Source organism: Lissotriton helveticus, chromosome 4_2 (assembly GCF_964261635.1).
Source record: "Lissotriton helveticus chromosome 4_2, aLisHel1.1, whole genome shotgun sequence".
Taxonomy (NCBI): Eukaryota; Metazoa; Chordata; class Amphibia; order Caudata; family Salamandridae; genus Lissotriton; species Lissotriton helveticus.
The window spans coordinates 130,332,381-130,353,791 of record NC_136064.1 but is presented as its reverse complement, the minus strand read 5'-3'; the positions used below and the strand labels follow the sequence as shown (position 1 = coordinate 130,353,791).

Genomic DNA, 21,411 nt, shown 5'->3' with positions numbered 1-21,411 from the left:
TCTGGGAGTCGTCATTAGTAACGACCTTTCTATGACGCCCCAGATCAGCGCAGTAGTGTCCTCCAGCCATTTCCAACTCAGGAAAATTCGTAAAATCTCCCGCCTACTTACTACCGAGGCCCTCACTTTGACCCTGCTTGCGTTAGTCATTTCCAGACTCGACTACTCAAATGCTCTCTATGTAGGCATTCCTGACTATCAAACTAAGAGACTTCAGTTGATCCAAAATCAGGCCGCTCGCCTGATTTATCACCAACCTAGAGATCAACACGTTCGTCCTCTCTTAAAAAGTCTCCACTGGCTCCCGGTCTCTGCCCGCTGCAAATTCAAACTAGGCTGCATTATTTCCAAATCTCTTACTGGTCATGGCCCCCTCTTCATCTCTTCCCTTCTTCATCCGTATGATCCTCCTCGTAATCTTCGGTCATCTCAGATGGCCTTGCTTTCAGTTCCCAGGTTCAAGAGGAAGAAACACGGTGGCTTCAGGTTTTCTTTCTTAGCTCCTTCTTTTTGGAATTCCCTCCCCCTTTCTCTTAGGTTGTCCTCTTCCTACACTAGGTTTAGATCCCTCCTTAAAACTTTTCTTTTTACTGAGGCTTATAATTAGTCCCTGTCCTCCTGCTTCTTTTTCACTGCTCCCTCAGCACAAGCGCCAAGAAACCTAATGGTGTTAGTCGCGCTTAATAAATTCTTTTAACATAACATAACATAACAAAGATAACGATAGTTCACTGCAAATTCTGCAGGGTTATCATCAATAATTCCATAGAAGATGTTATGTAATATGTGGAGTAATTAGCAGTGCCTGGTGAGGTAGCGAGTTATAGATAAATAAAAGTTATAAATACAATCTGAACCTAATTATAACATACCTGTAGCCTTTGGTTTTCAGTGTATTTCTAAGTTTTTTAATACTATTTTCTAACTATACCATCCCTGTAACCTTTGTTTTTTTAGTGAATTTCTAGGTTTTTTAAAATACAGAAATATTTATTTACCAAATATTAATCCAACACAGCGCAAAGCCTCCTGTTTTGAGCAGCATAAGGTTGGCTTCAGAGACTGGCATATTGCCAGGCCCTGCGGCCAACCTCCTCATGCGGCCAATGCCACACATCACCAGCCTGTGGTCATGCAGTGTGGCCAACCCGCCATATACAACTAACCCCATGCAGCACACAGTCTTTGGCCATGTGCAGAGGTAGGTTGGTCACACGGTCTCTGTGGCCAACTCGCTAAAGCCAGCCAACCCACGCACCGCCTCCACGGGCCACTTTTGACCCCGGGCACCCCGGCAACATATTTAATAGGTAATGGGCACAAACCCCTTTCCCCTCAGATGATTTTATCCCCAGGGGCCCCATCCCCCAGGTTCTGATCACATATGTCAAGAGAAGGGGGGCACATCTTATTCTCATGCAACTTCTATAATTTTTTTACACATTGCCAGATCATCCTTGTTACTTCCTCTTTCTATGTGTGCTGCAGTCTGAGGAATATGCCACTCTTGATTGTTTTTGTGCAAGAAAGCGTCCCTTCCTTCCAAAAACCGCCCTTCATGCAACACAGGCACCCTTGCACCATGGCACATATTCCATTTCAGAGAGGACCTGCAAGAATCCCTCTCATATTTTTTTTGTATCTGCTGTCATTTGGCACCTGCAACCTGTTCGGAGAGCTTTGTCCGTTGCTCAGTGTCCACAGATGCCCATACATGTCAGAATCTGCACAGCATTACACACACTGGTGGCCATGGAGTATAACAAATCCAAACAATAGTTAAACCTGTATCCAGGGTGTGTTTTCACTGGGTGTGAGGTCAATATTTGTCCCCACTGCCAGGTTTTAACTGACAATGGGAAACAGAAAATGGACATTGTACATTGGACCAGCAGGGATAGTTTAACTAAATTTTTTAGCTACTTTACACTCCTATTTTTTTAATACCCAAAGTATTAAAATACATACAATTGTAGGAGTGCATTCTACTAGTAGTACATTTACGTTTGTGAACAGTGCCACAGTATACCAATATAACAAAAATGTTAAATATTTAACATTTTAAATTTAAATATGTGACAATACAAATTCCACTGCCATCTACCAAAATGTGTCGCACCGATGTACTTTTGAATGCAGCCCAAGCACTATTCATGCTTGGGGCAAGCTAATTGGTATGGGGGCAACGTTTTGTGTCGGATATATGACGTTACAACGCATACTTTTACCACGCATACCATTACAACGAAAGTTTTACAACGCATAAACTTTTACAACGCATACCATTACCACGCAGGATTTTACAACGCATATACCTTTACAACGCATACCATTACAACGTAAGTATTGGTAAGTATATAATAATTTTTTAATTTAAATTAATTAAAAATATTTTAATATAATGTAATTTAATTTTATTTTATTTAATTAATTTATTTTAAATGTAATTTAATTTAATTTATCAAAAATACCCCTGTACCCCAAAAACCCAAAACTGACCCTGAAACCTAAAAATACCCTTTACCCAAAAACTGAAAACTGACCCTGTACCCTAAAAATACCCCTGTACCCCAAAAACCCAAAACTGACCCTGAACCCTAAAAATACCCCTTTACCCAAAAACTAAAAACTGACCCTGAACCCTAAAAATATCCCTTTACCCTAAAAACCCAAAACTGACCCTGAACCCTAAAAATACCCCTTTACCCAAAAACTGAAAACTGACCCTGAACCCTAAAAATACCCCTTTACCCAAAAACTGAAATCTGACCCTGAACCCTAAAAATACCCCTTTACCCAAAAACTGAAAACTGACCCTGAACCCTAAAAATACCCCTTTACCCAAAAACTGAAAACTGACCCTGAACCCTAAAAATACCCCTTTTCCCAAAAACTGAAAACTGACCCTGAACCCTAAAAATGCCCGTTTACCCAAAAACTGAAAACTGACCCCTTTACCCAAAAACCCAAACATATATCATTTAAAAAATAATGATATACTTACCAATACTTACGTTGTAATGGTATGCGTTGTAAAAGTATATGCGTTGTAAAATCCTGCGTGGTAATGGTATGCGTTGTAAAAGTTTTTGCGTTGTAAAAGTTGCGTGGTAATGGTACTGCGTTGTAAAAATTGCGTGGTAAACGTTGTATACCTTTTGTGTCTAATGTGATGTTGATTCTAGTTTAAATATTCTATGGTAGAACATCTGCAGCTGTACTCAGGTGTAATTGTATTATCATGAACAGTGAGATATAAAAGATTCATAAAAATAACTAGGGACATTTATTTCTATATTCCATTCATGAAGGAGCATGATTTTATCGTCAGAGGATTTTATTGGGATTAGATCTGTACAATTCGTCCCATCTCAGTCACTGGTGCATTCTATATACTGAGTTGCAGAAACAGCCTCCTGTGTTTTATGCCAGTTTTCTAGTTTTCAAATGTACATAATTTGTGCAATGTCAGTGAAAATAAGTGGCATTATTGACATTCATCTTGCTTTTCAATGCACAATGTACAAGACATTAAGGATAGATTGTAAATATTAATATACTTTACAATGTACTTTTCATCATCAATGAGCTTTTGGAGATTTTACATTTGTTCATTCTGTCAACTCTCTATTCCTGCTTTTGATTTCATTAGCAACAAAAATGTGAAATACATTTATTATTCATTCTTGTCTTTAAATAACCAGAACCGATGAAACAATTAATGCACCAAAAGCAAAGAAGCTCTCATAACAATTCTCAGAATTCAATGCATAAACATAGAGCATATACAGTAATATTTCACCACATCTTCAGCTTGGAAAACAGGAGTTATAGGAAACATACCTGAGGTGAATATGTTGTTGAAAGAAGGTAACATCTGAATAACTGAATCACCAAGGAAGGCAGAATCATTTGCAGAATATGTTTCCAGCATTAAAGCTGCATCCAAGTATCGTTCATGGAGCTCTTTCAGCTCCGAAAATGATGCCATTTTCAATTATTCAAAGTTTCAAACTCTACTTCTTCTGTGTGTGCACCTATTCCTATATTAAATCATCTAAATTAAAAATGATCGATGAACAGAAGTCAGTTTGATCTGTGTGCGCTCCAAACCTCATCCAAATTCTATTTTTCTTTGAGGTCAGCTGAGTGAAGCTTAGAAATATTTAACATTCTGTTTGCAAAGCATAATGTTGTGAAGTGTGTCACATGCACCATCATCTTAATGTAAACAGATACAGCAATGCTATTTCTACCACTGAACTGAATCTTTCAGAATATGCACTTGCTATTCATTCTTTGAACAAGCTTGGTTTTGAGCTTTTTTGTTTTTAGTCTTTTTTATTGTACTATGAAACGAATTAGTATCACAAAAACACTAAAAACTTAGGGCATCATTTATGAGAAATGACGCATCGCTGCGTGAAAGCAGCGATGCGTCACTTCACATGGGGCAAGCCCCATGTAAAAGGGCCTGCGTCAGTCATGGTTAATAATGAATGATGAATGGAGCCACGATTCCCGTTGGTAGTTGCATAGGTGGCACTTGACAGCTCTGTCTGCACGTGCCCATGCTGGATTGTACAGTACTAAGGGCAGTTAGCCTCATGAAAATAATTCTCTTGCGTGCCTGGGTCCCTACGGCTTCCCTTAGGTATGGTTGGGCTTTCCCCAAGGTGTAAGATTCATCCAATGCCTATGTGTAGGTGTTATGTCGGAGTGTGGTTAAATCCTTTTCATACGAAATGGAGCAGACCTGCGGTCTCATGATGTTCGACCAGGCCTTATGCAGGATGTCTGTTAGGGGCATACTATTTGGTTTATATTTAGGGTCTCTATTGTTTTCCCCAACTTGGTGTTCCAGGAAGAGATCTCATCTATGAAAATTGTTACAAGTTGATGTTTGAGAGAGTTATGCTGTGCCTTAAGGACTCTATAATATAATACTTTATTAGATCCCTTGGAGGGCCAGTTTGGGTCTGCCGAGCCCTAATTCCAGCTGTCATCTTGTGTTCCTTGCATTCCTGGGTACTCGCAGCACCATCTTGTGAGCTTTGACCTGCTCTGCTGCCATAAGTTTGTCTTAAGCTCTTGCAAATGCCAAGTGACTGTAGTTAATGGCCGGAATTAGTTTTGCTCTAGGAACCTTCAGCATGGGGTTTGCTGTGGGGATGGTCAAGCGTTGACGTAGGCGTCTCATTGAAAGGATTACACTGTTGATTTTGGCAGTAAGATGTTTTATATGAGCTGCCGATGTTGCCCTCTCATTTAGCTAAACCCCCAGATAGTTATAGGCTGTGGTGGTCCCAAGTTGGTGATCTCCCATATTCCAGATTGTTTGTGTTTTGTGTGGGTATCTGCCAAATACCATTATCTTTGTTTTGCCTTGGTTAACTGTCAGGTGATTTTCCTTGCTGTACTACCCCAGCTCCTTTAGTGCTCTTTTGAGGACCACCCTTGTTTGGTTCATCACTACGGTGTCATCTGCATACTGAAGAATTGCCGTTCTTGCCATGCCCAGTCTCAGTGGAACTAGACTAGCCTCTTTCATAGCTTCCCCCAAGTCTGTTGTGTAAAGGTTAAATAGTAGGGGGGCCAGGACGCAGCCCTGCTTCAGTCTGTTGTTGGTTTCAACTTTTGCTGATAGCGATGTGGGGCTCATTTTAACTTGTACCCAGGTCCCCTCATGAAGGGATATGATGGCTTTCAATAGCTTAGATGGTACCCCCCAGGCTGACAGTTGTCCCCAAAGTTTGCCTGTATCGACTTTATCAAAAGCTGTGCTGAGCAATGGCAGGTGCCTGACTTTCACTGCACGTTTTGAGATGTAGGCCAGGGTTATGATGTTGTCCGTTGTTGCGCTGTTTTTCCTGAAGCCGGTCTGGTAGAATGGTTGTATTTCATTGTTACTATCTCAGTCCTCTAAATCTCTCAATCATAATTTTGCAAAAGCTTCGACTTCTACATCCAGCAGGGCCACGAGCCTATAGGTGGTGGGGTTGGAGTGGTTGCCTTTCTTGTGAATAGGGAAGAGGATTGATCCTTTACATGAATATGGAATCATTGGATGTATGTCGTTACTAGGCATGATTTTACAACGCATGCCTTTACCACGCAACTTTTACAACGCAAGTCATAACAACGACTTGCGTTGGGGGGTGCTGGATAGTGAATAGTTTAATTTACTATTCCAACTCCAGTCCCCGTGGATAGTAGGGAAGGTTCCTCTTTACCCATGCTGACCCTGTTTGTTGTCACCTGGGTGGCCATTGATGCTAATCCTGGTCCAGAGGGAATCAAACACCTCTTCCAACATTATATCCCTACAAGACAGCTGAGTTCTGCCAATAAAATGTGGCTGGTTATTCCCAGGTTTAGGAGGGCAAGGTGGGGATGAAGAGCGTTTGCTGTGGTGGCCTCTAAACTTTGGAATACTCTCCCTATATTGATCTCCTACCTTGAGTCATACCTCTCCTTCCACAAGTCTTTAAAGATCTGGATTTTTACCCTTTAACTGTTTTCTTAGAGGGTTGATGCTCCAATCTTTCTTACAGTGGAACTGTCCAATCTATTTTGCTTCATTGTAATTTTCTTTGTTTGCTTTAGGGAGAATAAACTTTCCATCTCCTCTCAATTGCTAATATTAATGAATTCTAAGGAGAAGCAATTAACCCGTTAACCGAATTGGGAAGCACAAACCTAACATTAGAATACTGAATCACAATGCCCCTCTGATCAGTCATTGGGTCGAAGTGCTGGGAGCGATCTCAGATGTTGCTTACTTTATATTTTAAGCCCACTTTCTATCTCTTTTTCTGACATCGCTTGTGCTCCACCTCACATCTATTACCATTTTTCATTGTCTTCTCTACCCTTGCCTCTCCCCTTCTGTACAACTCTTTTTTATCCTTGTATAATGGTCATGACGATATCTCTCATAAAGCAGGCTAATGTTTGTTCCTGGCCATCTTTTTCTTATACTCCCCATTCCTTCATGGCGCCCTGGGCCTTGTCCCCCTGCCCTATTCATATCCCCTTTCTAGCTCGGATATTATAGGAGGAGAGTAGCTACCTTGTGGCCTTTCTATGCCGGCCGACCAAACGCGTGCTCTCCCCATTTAAATTGGATGGCTGCCGACCGGCTTTCTCAGCCGCTCGTATCAGTCGTCGGCTTTGCCCTGAAAGACCGGGACTTCGGACATTTGGCATTCTGGTCGTTGTTACATACATATCAGGTAAGTCCTCCATTGTAGAGCCTTTCCAGTTTTGCTCCGGTGCTCCTTTTCTGTCCAGCATTGCAGAGCATTTTTATTTGTGCTCACGCACTCTTTTTTCTTTCCCGCAGTTTGTCGATCTATCTAGGTATAATTTACTTAGATGTTATCATTTTAAGCTGATTGCACATTATGCTAATCTTGCCACTTTTCTATCAATGGTACTCGCTCCACTCCACCTAGAGCAGAGCAAGGGTTACTTTTAGCCTTCCCCGCTATTCTTTACCTATAATGACTAGACCGGAATGTAACCAGACCCTGGTTGGACCAAGTTTTCTGTCCTATATCGTTTTCTCTCTTGCAACAAGGAGAAAGCCCTTTACCAACCTCATCCTTTAATTACTATGATGCAGTGTAGCTCTCTTTGCCTCTTTGCCTTCTGAATACTCCATTTCTTGTTTTAGTCAGGCCACTTAACGGGTATGTATTTGTGTTTTCTTTGGACTTAGCGGGTTATCTGTATTTGAAAACCTATTCTGTACCCAGGAGGCCTCCTGTATTTCACAAAAGTATTTGTGGCTTTCATTCGGACCTCGTGGCATATCACTTTCTGAATCTTACACAGCTGTCTATCCATCTACTGGGGAAAGCGGTGGCCCATTTCGTTCTTTCACTTACCCAATGACCATAAGCTTAATCTTGATATCCTGGTCTTTGACTGCAGATCAAATACCTTCATTTTACTTTGCAGGCCCTGTTATTGACCCTACTTTCCATTGCCTTGCTGCTCCTCATAATCTTGGCTCTTCCTGGATATTTGACCGCAGGTACTGCTGTGCCCCACTGGGCATCTTCCAACAATCTGCTAGCCACTTTATCACTTTCCCTCTGCTGGTCGCGAACTTCACGATCAGGTGGAATATGTATTTTAACAGACTCAATGTCTTTGGTGTTTCTTTCTTACATGGCACGTATACATTTCCCTCTGTTGTTTTGGAGAGCATTATATGTTAGTTGATGACTGGATAGGTTACTTATGTCTGTTTTTTTGTTTTTTTTGTCTTTAAAAGTGTGCCAGCCCCCTTTCAATTGAATTCATCCTTTTATTTAAATGTCATAACCTGTGCCTTCCCATTCTTTATGAGTATCAACAGGGATTATTCTGTTATTATGATACGCCAACCCATTATAGTGTATTATTCATTGCATGTTTTTATATTATGTCTATTTCTCCTTAGGCGCACCTTATTTTGGTTTTCACACCTGACCAGCTCGCCCTGAAGAAGGTGTGACCCAGTCTTGGGTTAAAAAAACACCGAAACGTTCGTTGTTGCTGGACATATATGATGTCTTGGTTTTTTCTACCTCATTTCCTGAGAAGATACTGGACTATGAACTGCATTCCTGCCTGTGGAAGTGATTGCCTGATAAATATGACTATATAACCAACTCGCCTTATATTATTTAAATTGTATGTGTCTCCTTCCTAATTGTGGGGATATTTTTGATACCGCCCAACAATGTATATTGATATTTAATTAATTGTAATGTTTGTTTGGATGGATGAGTCTATGTGGATATGTGACTTGTTGGTTTGGTTTGAAAGAGTGTGTGTTTGTGATTCAAGATGTGCTTTATTGTTTCTGATATTTATTTCTATTATGCTTTGTTACAATTTTGATAAAACAACATAAATCAATGTGATCTTTTGCATCATACAATATACTCTGCATTATAATTGGGAAGGCCTGTATTTTAGGACTGGTTTAGTACATTTGTGACTTTGAGCACCTTTAAAAAAAAAAATTCAGGCAGATGTTTTTTTTGTTTCATTTTCTCCTGCTGGATCTCTCGGCGGCATTTGATTCGGTCAACCATAAGATTCTGGTTGGCCGCATACAGAGTCTGGGGATCAAGGACACAGCATTAGATCTCCTCCAATCCTTCCACGACCTTGAGCCCTACATTGTTCAATCTTTATATCATACCACTGGCCACACTTATCAAAAATTCTCTCTTCTCCCTGACATCATATGCTAATGATAACCAAATTGTGGTATCACTAGCGAATTCGAAATCAATTCTGGCTCTGCATTTAGGACCTGCATGTGCAATGTGAACAAGTGGATGTACAACAATTGTCTTAAACTGAATGCCACAAAGACAGAGGTCATTATCTTTGGCAATAACCCTTCATTCTGGAAGCTGGCATGGTGGCAGCCTGAGCTGGGCCCACTTCCTGAACCCATAAATAAAGCAAAAAATCTTGGCTTTCTGTTCGATAACCAGTTGAAGCTCAATGACCAAGTGAAAAAACTCACATTTGCCTCATACTGCTCTCTATGGCTTGTAAAAAAGATTGAAAAATTCCTACCCCCTGAGCTTTTGAAAACCGTGATCTTTGCACTGTTACTCACAAGGACCGACTACTGCAACAGACTCTATCTCATCCTTACTACAGGCCTTCTGAGGAGGCCAGCAGATACTGCAGCATGCAGCTTAACGATTCCACTTCAAAACTCAAAAATAGGAATCTGCAAGAGGAGCCATCGGGAACCTCCACTGGCAACCGGTCAGAGAACGTTGCAGGGTCAAGGCCCTTTGTCTGGCCTATAAATCACTGCACGGTCTGGGGCCAATCCATTTCAAGGAGAAACTTACATAGTTTATCCCGTGGGTGACTCTTCACTTGTGTTCTGCCATAGACTTGACTGTCCCCCTATTTAGGAGGACCACTTTGGGTGCCTCTATAGTGCCAATACGCCCTTGAGCATGAGTTTGCGCTTTACAAATCATAGTCATATTCATATTCCTATCATACATCTCTCTCAGATGACTTATGTCGGTAGTAGTGCATGGAGAATAACAAGACTGTCCTTTCAGATCTCTTGCTCTCTCTCAGATGATGGGTGAGGGGAAAGCCTTGCACTCCTATTGGACCTCAGGCTCAGATGACGGGTGTGAATTGTAGGGTATGTTAAGAGAGACCAACCTCACTGCTCAATCCTTTCTCGCAGCTGATGGGAGTGTGCAGTAGTAAGTGGAAAGGGACTATCCTCTATGCTAACATCCCTCTCGCTGATAATAGGTGTGCATAGTAGGGTGTAGGGAGAGACTGCACTCTACTCAACACTCTCACCAAGCAGAGGGGCGTAAATAGTAGATTCTGATAAACACCATCTCCAGTAAGACTCCTTACTACAGTAACAAGTGTGCATACCAGAGCGTATTCATACATCACCTACTCCTTTCTCCTGTTCACGTTCCGGCAGGAGTCTTGTTGAAATAGTAACTCTTTTTTGTATTAACAATCTAATCATTACAGAACTTATCTCTTAAGCTTCTTCTCAAAAACAAGGACCACAATATGCATCCCTACTAATAGGGTGCATTGAAAACTCATCTACTCCTTTTTACTACACACAATCCCTAGAGAGTTCCACAAAACATAAAACATAGTTACAAACAATATACATTTATTTTTTTCACAGTAGGGATTCCAAGGACACCTCTTCTCCAAATCTAGGGGACAGCATGCCTTTCATGCTGCCTCTTTAAATAGCTTTTTTCTTCAGTTCCACAACAACTCTAATTTTTCACAGCAAACAGTAATAACAAGCATTTAATTTTTAACATTCCAACAGCCGGACTATAAGATCGCTCGTAAGACTTGTTCGTGCCTCTCGCTCTCCAGTTTCAATCTCTTGCTCTCATAGGACCTCTGCGGAATTCTCAGTCATGAGCCCATTTGCCACAATATACAATTATTTTTTTACCAAATACCTCAAAATATACTTAATGGATTTACACCAAGTAACAAAAAGCCTAATCTGCAGACCAAGGTCTAGCTTCCTGCCAAAAGTTACAGCGACATTTTCTGTTAAGTTTAGATTTTACACACGAAAAACCCTAGAAATTCAGCAGTTATAGTTATAGTTATCTCAAGAAACTATAACTTGTGCCGCAAAGATAACGATAGTTCACTGCAAGTTCTGCAGGGTTATCATCAATAGTTTCATAGAAGATGTTATGTAATATGTGGAGTAATTAGCAGTGCATGGTGAGGTAGCGAGTTATACATACAATCTGAACCTAATTATAACATACCTGTAGCCTTTGGTTTTCAGTGTATTTCTAAGTTTTTTAATACTATTTCCTAACTATACCGTCCCTGTAACCTTTGTTTTTTTTGTGAATTTCTAAGTTTTTTAAAGTACAGAAACATTTAATTACCAAATATTAATCAAACACAGCGCAAAGCCTCCTGTTTTGAGCAGCATTAGGTTGGCTTCAGAGACTGGCATATAGCTAGGCCCTGCGGCCAACCTCCTCATGCGGCCAATGCCACACATCACCAGCCTGTGGTTATGCACTGTGGCCAACCGACCATATACAACTAACCCCATGCAGTACACAGTCTTTGGCCATGTGCAGTGGTAAGTTGGACACAAGGCCTGGTCTGCAACCAATCTCTGCTGCCAACTCGCTAAAGGCAGCCAAAGGCAGCCAACCCGCACCCCCCCTCCACGGGCCACTTTTGACCCTGGGCACGCCGGCAACATATTTAATAGGTAAGGGGCACAAACCCCCTTCCCCTCAGATAATTTTATCCCCAGGGACCCCATCCCCCAGGGTCCAACCACATATGTCAAGAGAAGGGTGGGCACATGTTATTCTCATGCAACTTCTATGATTTTTTTTAAACATTGCCAGATCATCCTTGTTACTTCCTCTTTCTTTGTGTGCTGCAGTCTGAGGAATATGCCACTCTTGATTGTTTTTGTGCAAGAAAGCGTCCCTTCCTTCCAAAAACCGCCCTTCATGCAACACAGGCACCCTTGCACCATGGTTAAAGCGTGCCTAGGCAGCCAAAATAACACCAGCAAAAGGGACTATAGCAGAAATAGAACATTTACGTTTGTGAACAGTGCCACAGTATCCCAATATAACAAAAAAAATTAAATTTAAAATTTAAAATTTAAATATGCGACAATGGAAATTCCACTGCCATCTACCAAAATGTGGTGCGCAGATGTACTTTTGAATGCAGCCCATGAACTAGATGTTGATTCTAGTTGACATATTCTATGGTAGAATATCTACAGCTGTATTATCATGGAACAGTAAGATATAAAAGATTCATAAAAAGAACTAGGGAAATATATTTGTATATTCCATTCATGAAGGAGCATGATTTTATCGTCAGACGATTTTATTGGGATTAGATCTGTACAATTTGTCCCATCTCAGTCACTGGTGCATTCTATATACTGAGTTGCAGAAACAGCCTCCTGTGTTTTATTCCAGTTTTCTAGTTTTCAAATGTACATAATTTGTGCAATGTCAGTGAAAATAAGTGGCATTATTGACATTCATCTTGCTTTTCAATGCACAATGTACAAGACATTATGGATAGATTGTAAATATTAATATACTTTACAATGTACTTTTCATCATCTTTGTGCTTTTGAAGATTTTACATTTGTTCATTCTGTCAACTGTCTATTCCTGCTTTTGATTTCATTAGCAACAAAAATGAAAAATACGTTTATTATTCATTCTTGTCTTTAAATAACCAGAACCGATGAAACAATTAATGCACCGAAAGAAAGAAGCTCTCATAACAATTCTCAGAATTCAATGCATAAACATAGAGCATATACAGTGATATTTAACCACATCTTCAGCTTGGAAAACAGGAGTTATAGGAAACATACCTGAGGTGAATATGTTGTTGAAAGAAGGTAACATCTGAATAACTGAATCATTAAGGAAGGCAGAATCATTTGCAGAATATGTTTCCAGCATTAAAGCTGCATCCAAGTATCGTTCATGGAGCTCTTTCAGCTCAGAAAATGATGCCATTTTCAAGTATTCAAAGTTTCAAACTCTACTTCTTCTGTTTGTGCAGCTATACTTATATTAAATCATCTAAATTGCAAATGATCGATGAACAGAAGTCAGTTTGATTTGTGTGCGCTCCAAACCTCATCCACATTCTATTCTTCTTTGATGTCAGCTGATTGAAGCTTAGAAATATTTAGCATTCTGTTTGCAAAGCATAATGTTGTGAAGTGTGTCACATGCACCATCACCTTAATTGAAACAGATAGGCTTAAAGTACCTTGAACGTCTCACCGAGGTTCTACATGCCGCCAATATCTCCTACCTTATATACGCCGACGATACACAAATCTACATAAAAATCTGTTCCCCTGTGAAATTTTCTCCCTGAATGAGGCATTGAAGCTGACAGTCCACTGGCTCACAGCCAACCAGCTTAAACTCAACGCAAATAAAACTGAATTGCTTCTGATCTCTCCACCCAAACCCAATCCAGACATCCAGGAATGGATCAAGACCATCTCAGCACTAAACTACCCTCCTCGGCGAAATCCTTTGGAATAACCCTGGACGGCAGCCTGAACATGCGTGGCCATATAAACTCGATGGCCAAAATGGATAGATTCCACCTGAGTTACCTAAGAAACCTAAAGCCCTTCATGATGTGTCCGACCTTAATACGGCAGTACAGACACTAGTCATTTCCAGATTAGAATATGGATGCTCTACTCTTGCCGGTCTACCCAAGAAATCTCTGGCCCCTTTGAAAGCCTGCCACAACACCGCCTCCAGACTACTAACCGACTCAAAGCAAAATGACCACATCTCTCCCCACCTCAAAGCGCTGAACTGGCTTCCACTAGAGGCCAGAATCCAATTGAAACTGGCCTGCATTACTCACAAAGCTCTTTATAACAACTCCCTAATATTTCTTGCACAAAAACTCGTGATATCAGGAGGACCCAGAAACTCCCGAACTGCCAAAAACCTACTGCTGCAACCTGCATGTTTCTGGAAGAAAAAAAACTACAATCAGGCCATCACTGGGGCTGCGCCAAGGATTTGGAACTCTCTCGCCTAATGAACACGTTATATTAAAATCTTTCTCTGGATGATACCTATTCCTGCACTCCAGGGCATTCTCCAAAGAGTTGAGACTATGTGCCTTCTTGTACAATGTATCTACTTGTTTTAATTTCCTTCCCACATGTAGCCAGGACTTTAGACTGCGTGTCTTCTTGCATTTTGTATCCACTATTTTACCCAATTGATCCCTCCCTTCCCATCGCTTTGTATACCACCCTTAATACTGTAAAGTGCTCTGATACCCTCATAGGTCTGGTTCGCGCTCTATAGAACTATAACATAAATAAAATATTATATAAGGGAAGACAAGTGCAGAAAGAGACAACAGGGGTGCAGAAAGAAGCAAATGAGGTGCAGACGGAGGCAACAGACTTGCATAAAGAGGGAAGAGAGGTGCAGAAAAGGCAGGAAGAGTGCAAAAAGAGGAACAAGTGGTACATAAAGGGAAACAGGGGTGCTGAAAGAAGCAAGACAGGTGCAGAAAGAAGCATGGAAAGTGCAGAATGACCCCTCCCCACCTTTTTTTCTGTTTTTTTTTCTTCCTTTCTTCTTCACTCCCTTTTTTTTCTCGACGCAGAGGTAAATATTTGTATGGAATTTTTGAAAATTTTGAAGATCTAAAGGCTTGTGTGTCAGGCAGGTTCTATAAAGACAAAATTATGTTAGGCCATCAGGGAAACTTTTTTGATATATATATGATCAGGCTGATTGTATGAAATCAATACTTAATTAGGTTATCAGGTACTTTATTAGCATATCAGATATATAGGGGGGCCTTGGGAGAGGTTAGCTATCCACCACCAGGACCGTTGGTCCTAAAGCCTCAATACAGGAGGGGCTTGAGGTGTGGAGTCTGTTTACTGACTGCACTACGGGTAGAGGAGGGGGAGGAGTGGGTCACGTGAAGGCGGATAGGGATGGGGTTAAAATCGAAAATGCAGTTCACAGTAAATTGAAAATAAGGATGAGCTTATGGATGTCAGGAGATAAGGTCATAAATGGAGAGGTACATCAGTTTTCGAAGGGGGATGAAAGGGTCCAGGGTAACTTACGGTTATGTTCATTTAATGTTTGTGGGTTAAATAATATTGCAAAATGGCAAAGGGTTGCTGCTGAGCTGCGGGTGATGCAATCTGATTTGTCTACCACAAACTGAGGAGTAGGCATTTTAGCAAAGAATGGGATACAAAGCACTGGTAGAATAGCGGTTGACAACCAGGGCCGCTGGGTGGTTATTGAATGTGCTAGGGGGGAATTTGTATTTATTATATGCTCTGTATTTAGGTCTAACTTTGACGAAGCCACAGTGTTAGAGGGTCTTAATCTGGAATTAGCGCCATGGCCTACCCCGCTGATCTTGTGTGATGATTTCAACATCCACTTGGATAGTCAAGACCTTCAAAAGTGGTGGAAATACTATACAGGCAGAACACCTAGAGTTTTCAAGGCATTACAGCACTTGGTGGAGGATCATGGTCTGAAAGATGCATGGTCTATGTTGCAGATATCAGACCCGAGACTTATGTGTTATTCTTATCCTCACAACAAATTGGTTAGGCTACATTACTTCTATGCTCCATCAGATCTATTAACGGATGCCAGAATACAAGTCTACCTAAGAATCACATCAGATCATGGCCCATTAATGATAGATATCCCGACTAGATGTAATAGTAATTCTTCCTCACAAAGATCCAATTCATTTGACTTTAAACTTTTAAAAGATTCTAATTTTATAAACCACATGAATGATTGGATTCAGCAATGTTTAGAAGTCAATCATAAGTCGACCGTACAACCATATGTCTGGGATGCCCTAAAAGCAGGGTTTAGGGGAGAGACTCTGAGCAATGAGCTTTATAAACAGAAACAACTCAGAGCTGAGGTCCAAGATTTTGATGGGAGGATTAGTTTAGCAGAGGTAGAACTGATGCGGATGATAGCGAATGGAGGAGATACGGCTCCTTTACAATCAGAAGGAGCCCGATGCAAACCCAGAATTAACCTTCATTGGAGCAGAGAAATTGCTAATAAATGTAACTTGTTTAGGAGAAAAAGATACAAATTCAGTGAAGCTACTGGACGGTGTTTGAAGAGGCTTCACAGAGAATTACTGACTACCCTACAACAAGCACAGGTGGGGACAGTTCTCCCATCATAGGAGGAAGCAAATATTATTGTTTAAAAAAAAATATCAGAGCTCCCAGGGTTGTGTTGGCAAATTTCCCTAGTAAACGCCAGTGGGAAGATATATACAAAAATGTTAGCCACTCGCCTAGCGAATCGTATCACCCCACTTGTATCATTGAAACAACATGTGTTTTTACCCATTTTGGGTACTGCAAATAACATTGACAGGGTAGTAGCATTGCTGGCCAAAGCTAATATACAGGGCACTACCTTAGGTTTAGTTATATTAGACGCCGAGAAGGCATTCAACCGTGTGTCATGGAGCTTTCTCTGGGGTGCATTACAAACCATGGGGTTTGGCCCTGGCTTTATTCAAGCAATTCAAGCTGTTTATAAGACCCCCAATGCTCAAATCTGCATTAATGGGTTAAAATCAGCTCCGGTGTGTATAAGAGGCAAGTTAGAACTATCTAGGGGACAGCTACAGCAACTGCAATCATGCTGTATGAGATTTGTATGGACCCAAGGGAAACCACGAAGAGCAATGCACTTTATGTCACCGCCTCAAGAGAAAGAGGGGTGGGCTGTACCTAATTTTACATTTTATTATTATGCATGTATTTTGCAAAACATCTGGATAATACTCACTGGAGAAGATATTGATAACTCCACAGAATACCCCTTCTTAGATCAGATGATATTGGGGGCAGGAGTAAGGAATTGTCTGTTTGGAAAGCTGGAGTATAAATATTACAAAAGTACGCATTATAAGGTAGTAGGAGGTGCCTATAAGGTATGAGGAGCAGTACGGAACAAATTACAAATCGTGGGGTGCTGCTTTTACACCCCATTAAATACACCCATTTTACTACCTGCGGTTTTCACTGAGTTGCTCAGAAATGGAAAGATAAGGGAGTTACATGTATAGGCAAAATGTATAAGGACGAAGGTCTGCTCTCCTTTCAGATATTAGTTGATAAATATAAACACCTCCAAACAGATTTTTTTAAATTCCTCCATATGCGGGACTTCTTGATGAAAAAATAGAGGACAATAGAGCCATACGTGTTAGTCGAGCCTATTAGACAGAAGCAACGGATTGGTGGGATCTATAGCTGCTTAATAGATACGCAGAAAGAAGATCTGGAGGCCCAAAATATAAGATGGAGAAATAGATTTGGAGACGTAAACATAGAACAATCATATGATATGGCAGGAAACATTTTAATATCAGCCAATCTGAGAACACAACATTTTAAAACTAGATTTGATCTATATCATACCCCTGCGAAGATGATGGGAAATGTTTTAGATGTGGTGCAGATGTGGCTGAAGTTATACATATTTTTTATACATGTAGGAAGTTGATTCAACTTCTGGACCATATAGAGTAGTTCCTCTCGGAAATTATGGGAGTTAAATGTAATATAACACCGTCCTTTATGTTAATGGGCATAGGGGAGGAACTAATTGAGGGACATCCAGCTTCTGAATTCAGTTTTTTTATTTTTATAGCAGTGGCAGAAGTCCGTCTATGTATAACCTCCTTGTATCTTTTTTTCAAAGTTCTGTAGAAATATTGGTGTTAAGAACCCACAATTTCCCTGATGTTCTAGAGTTTCAGTCTTGATTGAATCAAAACCTGGTGGCTCTAAAGAAGATGCCAGAATGGGAAACTGCAGAGTTGCTTGTTGGTGACAGTGTATTTGAACTGGGACAACCTGCTCGCATTTTCCGAGAATTGGAGCAGTGGTGGCCCCTGGTGATTCTGATAAATCACTTGCATATTTATGTTCATTTCCCGGCCATGGGCAGTATTGGGACCGGCGTCTCCAAATTTGAGTGCTCTGGTCTAGTATTGCAGAGGAGTGAATATTGTGAGATCCCTCCAAACGGGGGATTGTTCCATTGCTGGATTTAGTCCTTTCTGGTAAGTCAGGATGGGGGAATTATTAACATTAGAATGGTGTTTGCATAAAAATTGAGCGATGAGGCCTGGTTTTGGTGTCTTTAAAAATTACTTTGAGTCAGGGACTGCATTTCATGAACTCTTTAAGATGCTGGGTGAAATCGTTTCCTTGACATAGGGAAGATGTGTTTTTGTGGGCATCCTGTGATTGAGGTCCAGCTGTCAGTGACTGTATCTTACCCCAGTAGTCTTTACCCTCCTCCTTGGGGATAGCCGATCACCAGGAGGGGTGGCTGTGGCAAGCCAACAAACCACCTCTCCCCAGGGGGCCAAAAGTAGTCAGGAGACCTGGGGCTAAAGCCATCCCGCTCTGGAGGTTAGCCTCTGGGAAGCCCGTGGATCAACTGTTTTCAAGTTGACATGCTGGGGTCTTGGGTAAAGTTTTCAATAAGCAATAATCGCACCTCGGATAGACATCATTGGCTACAATACTGCCAGTGCACAAAGATGTTTTGTACATCTGTACTTTCATGGTGACATACGTACTCTTTATCTCCAAATGTTTTTTTTTTTTAGTCCTATGTACTGGGCTTTGTGCTTGTCTTTAGCATAGCGCTTAGATACCCCTGGGTGATACAGCGCTATATAAGCTCATATTAACATTAACATTAACATTAACATTCACATAGGTGTGGCTGCGTACACACTCACAGTCTGTTTATTAACCCAGAAACATGTGAGAAAGGTGTGAGTGCGGTGTTTCTTGTCCTCATCTCATCATACACATTTGAATGGCTGTGAGGAGCAACATGTGTGACTGCTTAGCTGTGTGCCTACACAGATCATGTATTTTGTGCATTTACACCACCGTCAGATGAAATTACAAACTATGCTTTCTACCATTTTGTGATAGACTACTTTAATGAACTCAGGTTTGTTTGCCTAGGCTCTATTTGTGATACTTACACTCCTCCTCCCACCCAGCCCAACTAGACCACCAGGAAGAGAGTCATCCATACAATGCTGGTAAGTGTACTTGCAAGATGGTTGTCACTGGTGGCTGGTGTTTTTGTCTCAGAGGGAAATTTGGTAGTTTTGATAGGTTCAGATATCAGTCCCCAGTGTCAGCCATCTTTCTAGTACACTTCCCTTCACTGTCAGGTACCTGTGGAGATTTATTTCTTCTATTGTAGAACTTGGTGATGTAATTGATTGACATCACTGAGTAGTTCTAGGAAAGAGAGTCAGTTGAAGAAGCTGGAGGTCGCTGTACAACAACTATGAAGATGTACTCATGAATAAATACCATTTACCTACTAACCACTGTGAGCGTGGTTGCACCATTTTTTGGCAACAAGGGGGAAGATTACTGAGTGACCTCCAGCCCTGGAAAAGCAGCTCACCGAGGAGTCCTGATAATGATCTTTAAGTTTTGGAACTGTGAGTAATTGCACCGTTTTTAAAATTTGCCTTATTGAAAGGAACAAGTTGTTTTCGGCAAAGCTAAAAGCTTAATGGTACAATCATTGCTGTGAACTTGCGTTGCTGTCAGCTTTTAATGAAGAAGGTACTTATTTTGCCACTAGAAACTAAATGCAAATTTTTGTTATGTGGATTACAACATTAAATCATCATTAATTTTGATGTGCGTTTTAGAGCCAACTCGAGTTAAGTAACTATTGTCATTTTCTTTGAGTTCATGTTTACCATGTTGGATTTTAAATTAGTTTAATGCTGGAGCAATTGCACAAGAGAGACGAGAGAGAGCAACATTCCAGCGCGAGGCTGTAAAAAAGACTGTGCATTGAAAGTAAACAAGCTGACGTGTGAAGCCAAGCACAAGGTCGAGAGAGGCAAAGTCTAGGAAGTGCAAGTTAACGCGTGAGGTCAGGGCGAGGTCATGAATGCTTTGAAAGTAATCAATGCTGTGGAAATCAGAGGCGCGAGTTAATGCGCAAGGTATTATTTAATTATTTCACAAAACAGTGAAAAGCAGAAGCGTGAATTAATGTGCCTAATAGTATTTCATTGTAGTTTTCTCATCGGGTGTGATTGTGATAATTTTCCTCATCGTGGGAGTTCTGCCAACTTACAGGAGATTGCCCTAACGTCTGATGCAAGTACGCACAGCCTCGCATTTTCCTGTAGACAGGAGCATAGAAAGAGGATTGTTGTCTACATTGATAAAGTGAAACTTCTGCTATTCAAGGGAGATACTGCTGCACTACAACTGTGTAATAACTCGCGGACAATTACAAACTGATTTTGCACAAGAGAAGTAAAGAGACATATTACTACAGTGTCATTATTTTAGATTATTTAAGATAGTTATTTTAAATAATTATTTTAGATTGGTGTTTTAATTTATTGTTATAACTTATTTTTTAGTTAGTTGTGATAGTTTGTTGTTTAATTCTTTTATTACAAATATGTAAGATCAAAGTATGGCTGTTCCACCTTAATTTTTGCTTCTTCCTGGGGAGCAAAGTATTCCTTGGAAAATTTGGAAGAACTTTTTTAGCACTTATATGCTAGCGATTGGTGGTGACAAATATAGACTGGTAATTAGACAAGCAATTGTGTTATAGCATTTAGGGACAGAGGGAAAAAGGTTATATGATGATCTTCCCAAAGTTTCTTTGGAACTTTTTAATGGTCAAACTGTAAATGTATATGAGATGTTGTTGCAAATGCTAGAAAACATTTTACAGCTAAGCTTAGTGGGGGTTTTGAGAGACACAAATGTATTTGTCGAGTACAAACGCATGAAGAGGATATTATGACTTATGTAGCGACACTGCATGGATTGACAGTAACATGTGAGCTTCAAGGTCTAATGAAGTCTTTAATTCGTGATCAAATTGTGAGATGGAAAAGATACAAAAAGGTCAAAGAAAGACGTTTGTCCGTGGTTCCGACATTAAAAGAAACTGTACAAATTGCCAGGAGCTTGGAACATACTGCTGTTTGGATGAAGGAGATTGTCATGGGAAAATTAACTGTAACATCTTCAGAAAAAGAGGTTGTTGCCCTGTATGTACAAGAGGTTGGACTGAAAAATACTGCTAAAGCAGAGGTTCCATATGTATCCAATCCAAAAAATATACATAATGTAGTTGTAAAAAGACAAAATTACATGTTATAGGTGTGTTTGCCATGGGCACAGTGCCTATAGTTTAGCATGTGAGGCTAAACACTTGACGTGTAGGTCATGCAGAAAGAAAGGTC

General features: G+C 40.6%; 1 non-coding gene across 1 annotated transcript; it reads right to left on the bottom strand.

Annotated features, from left to right (window-relative positions):
* Positions 1–18,556: 18,556 nt before the first annotated feature.
* LOC144752310 (U4 spliceosomal RNA) lies at positions 18,557–18,692 on the bottom strand. Its single transcript, XR_013594084.1, has one exon. It is a non-coding gene; the product is annotated as a U4 spliceosomal RNA (small nuclear RNA).
* Positions 18,693–21,411: the final 2,719 nt, after the last annotated feature.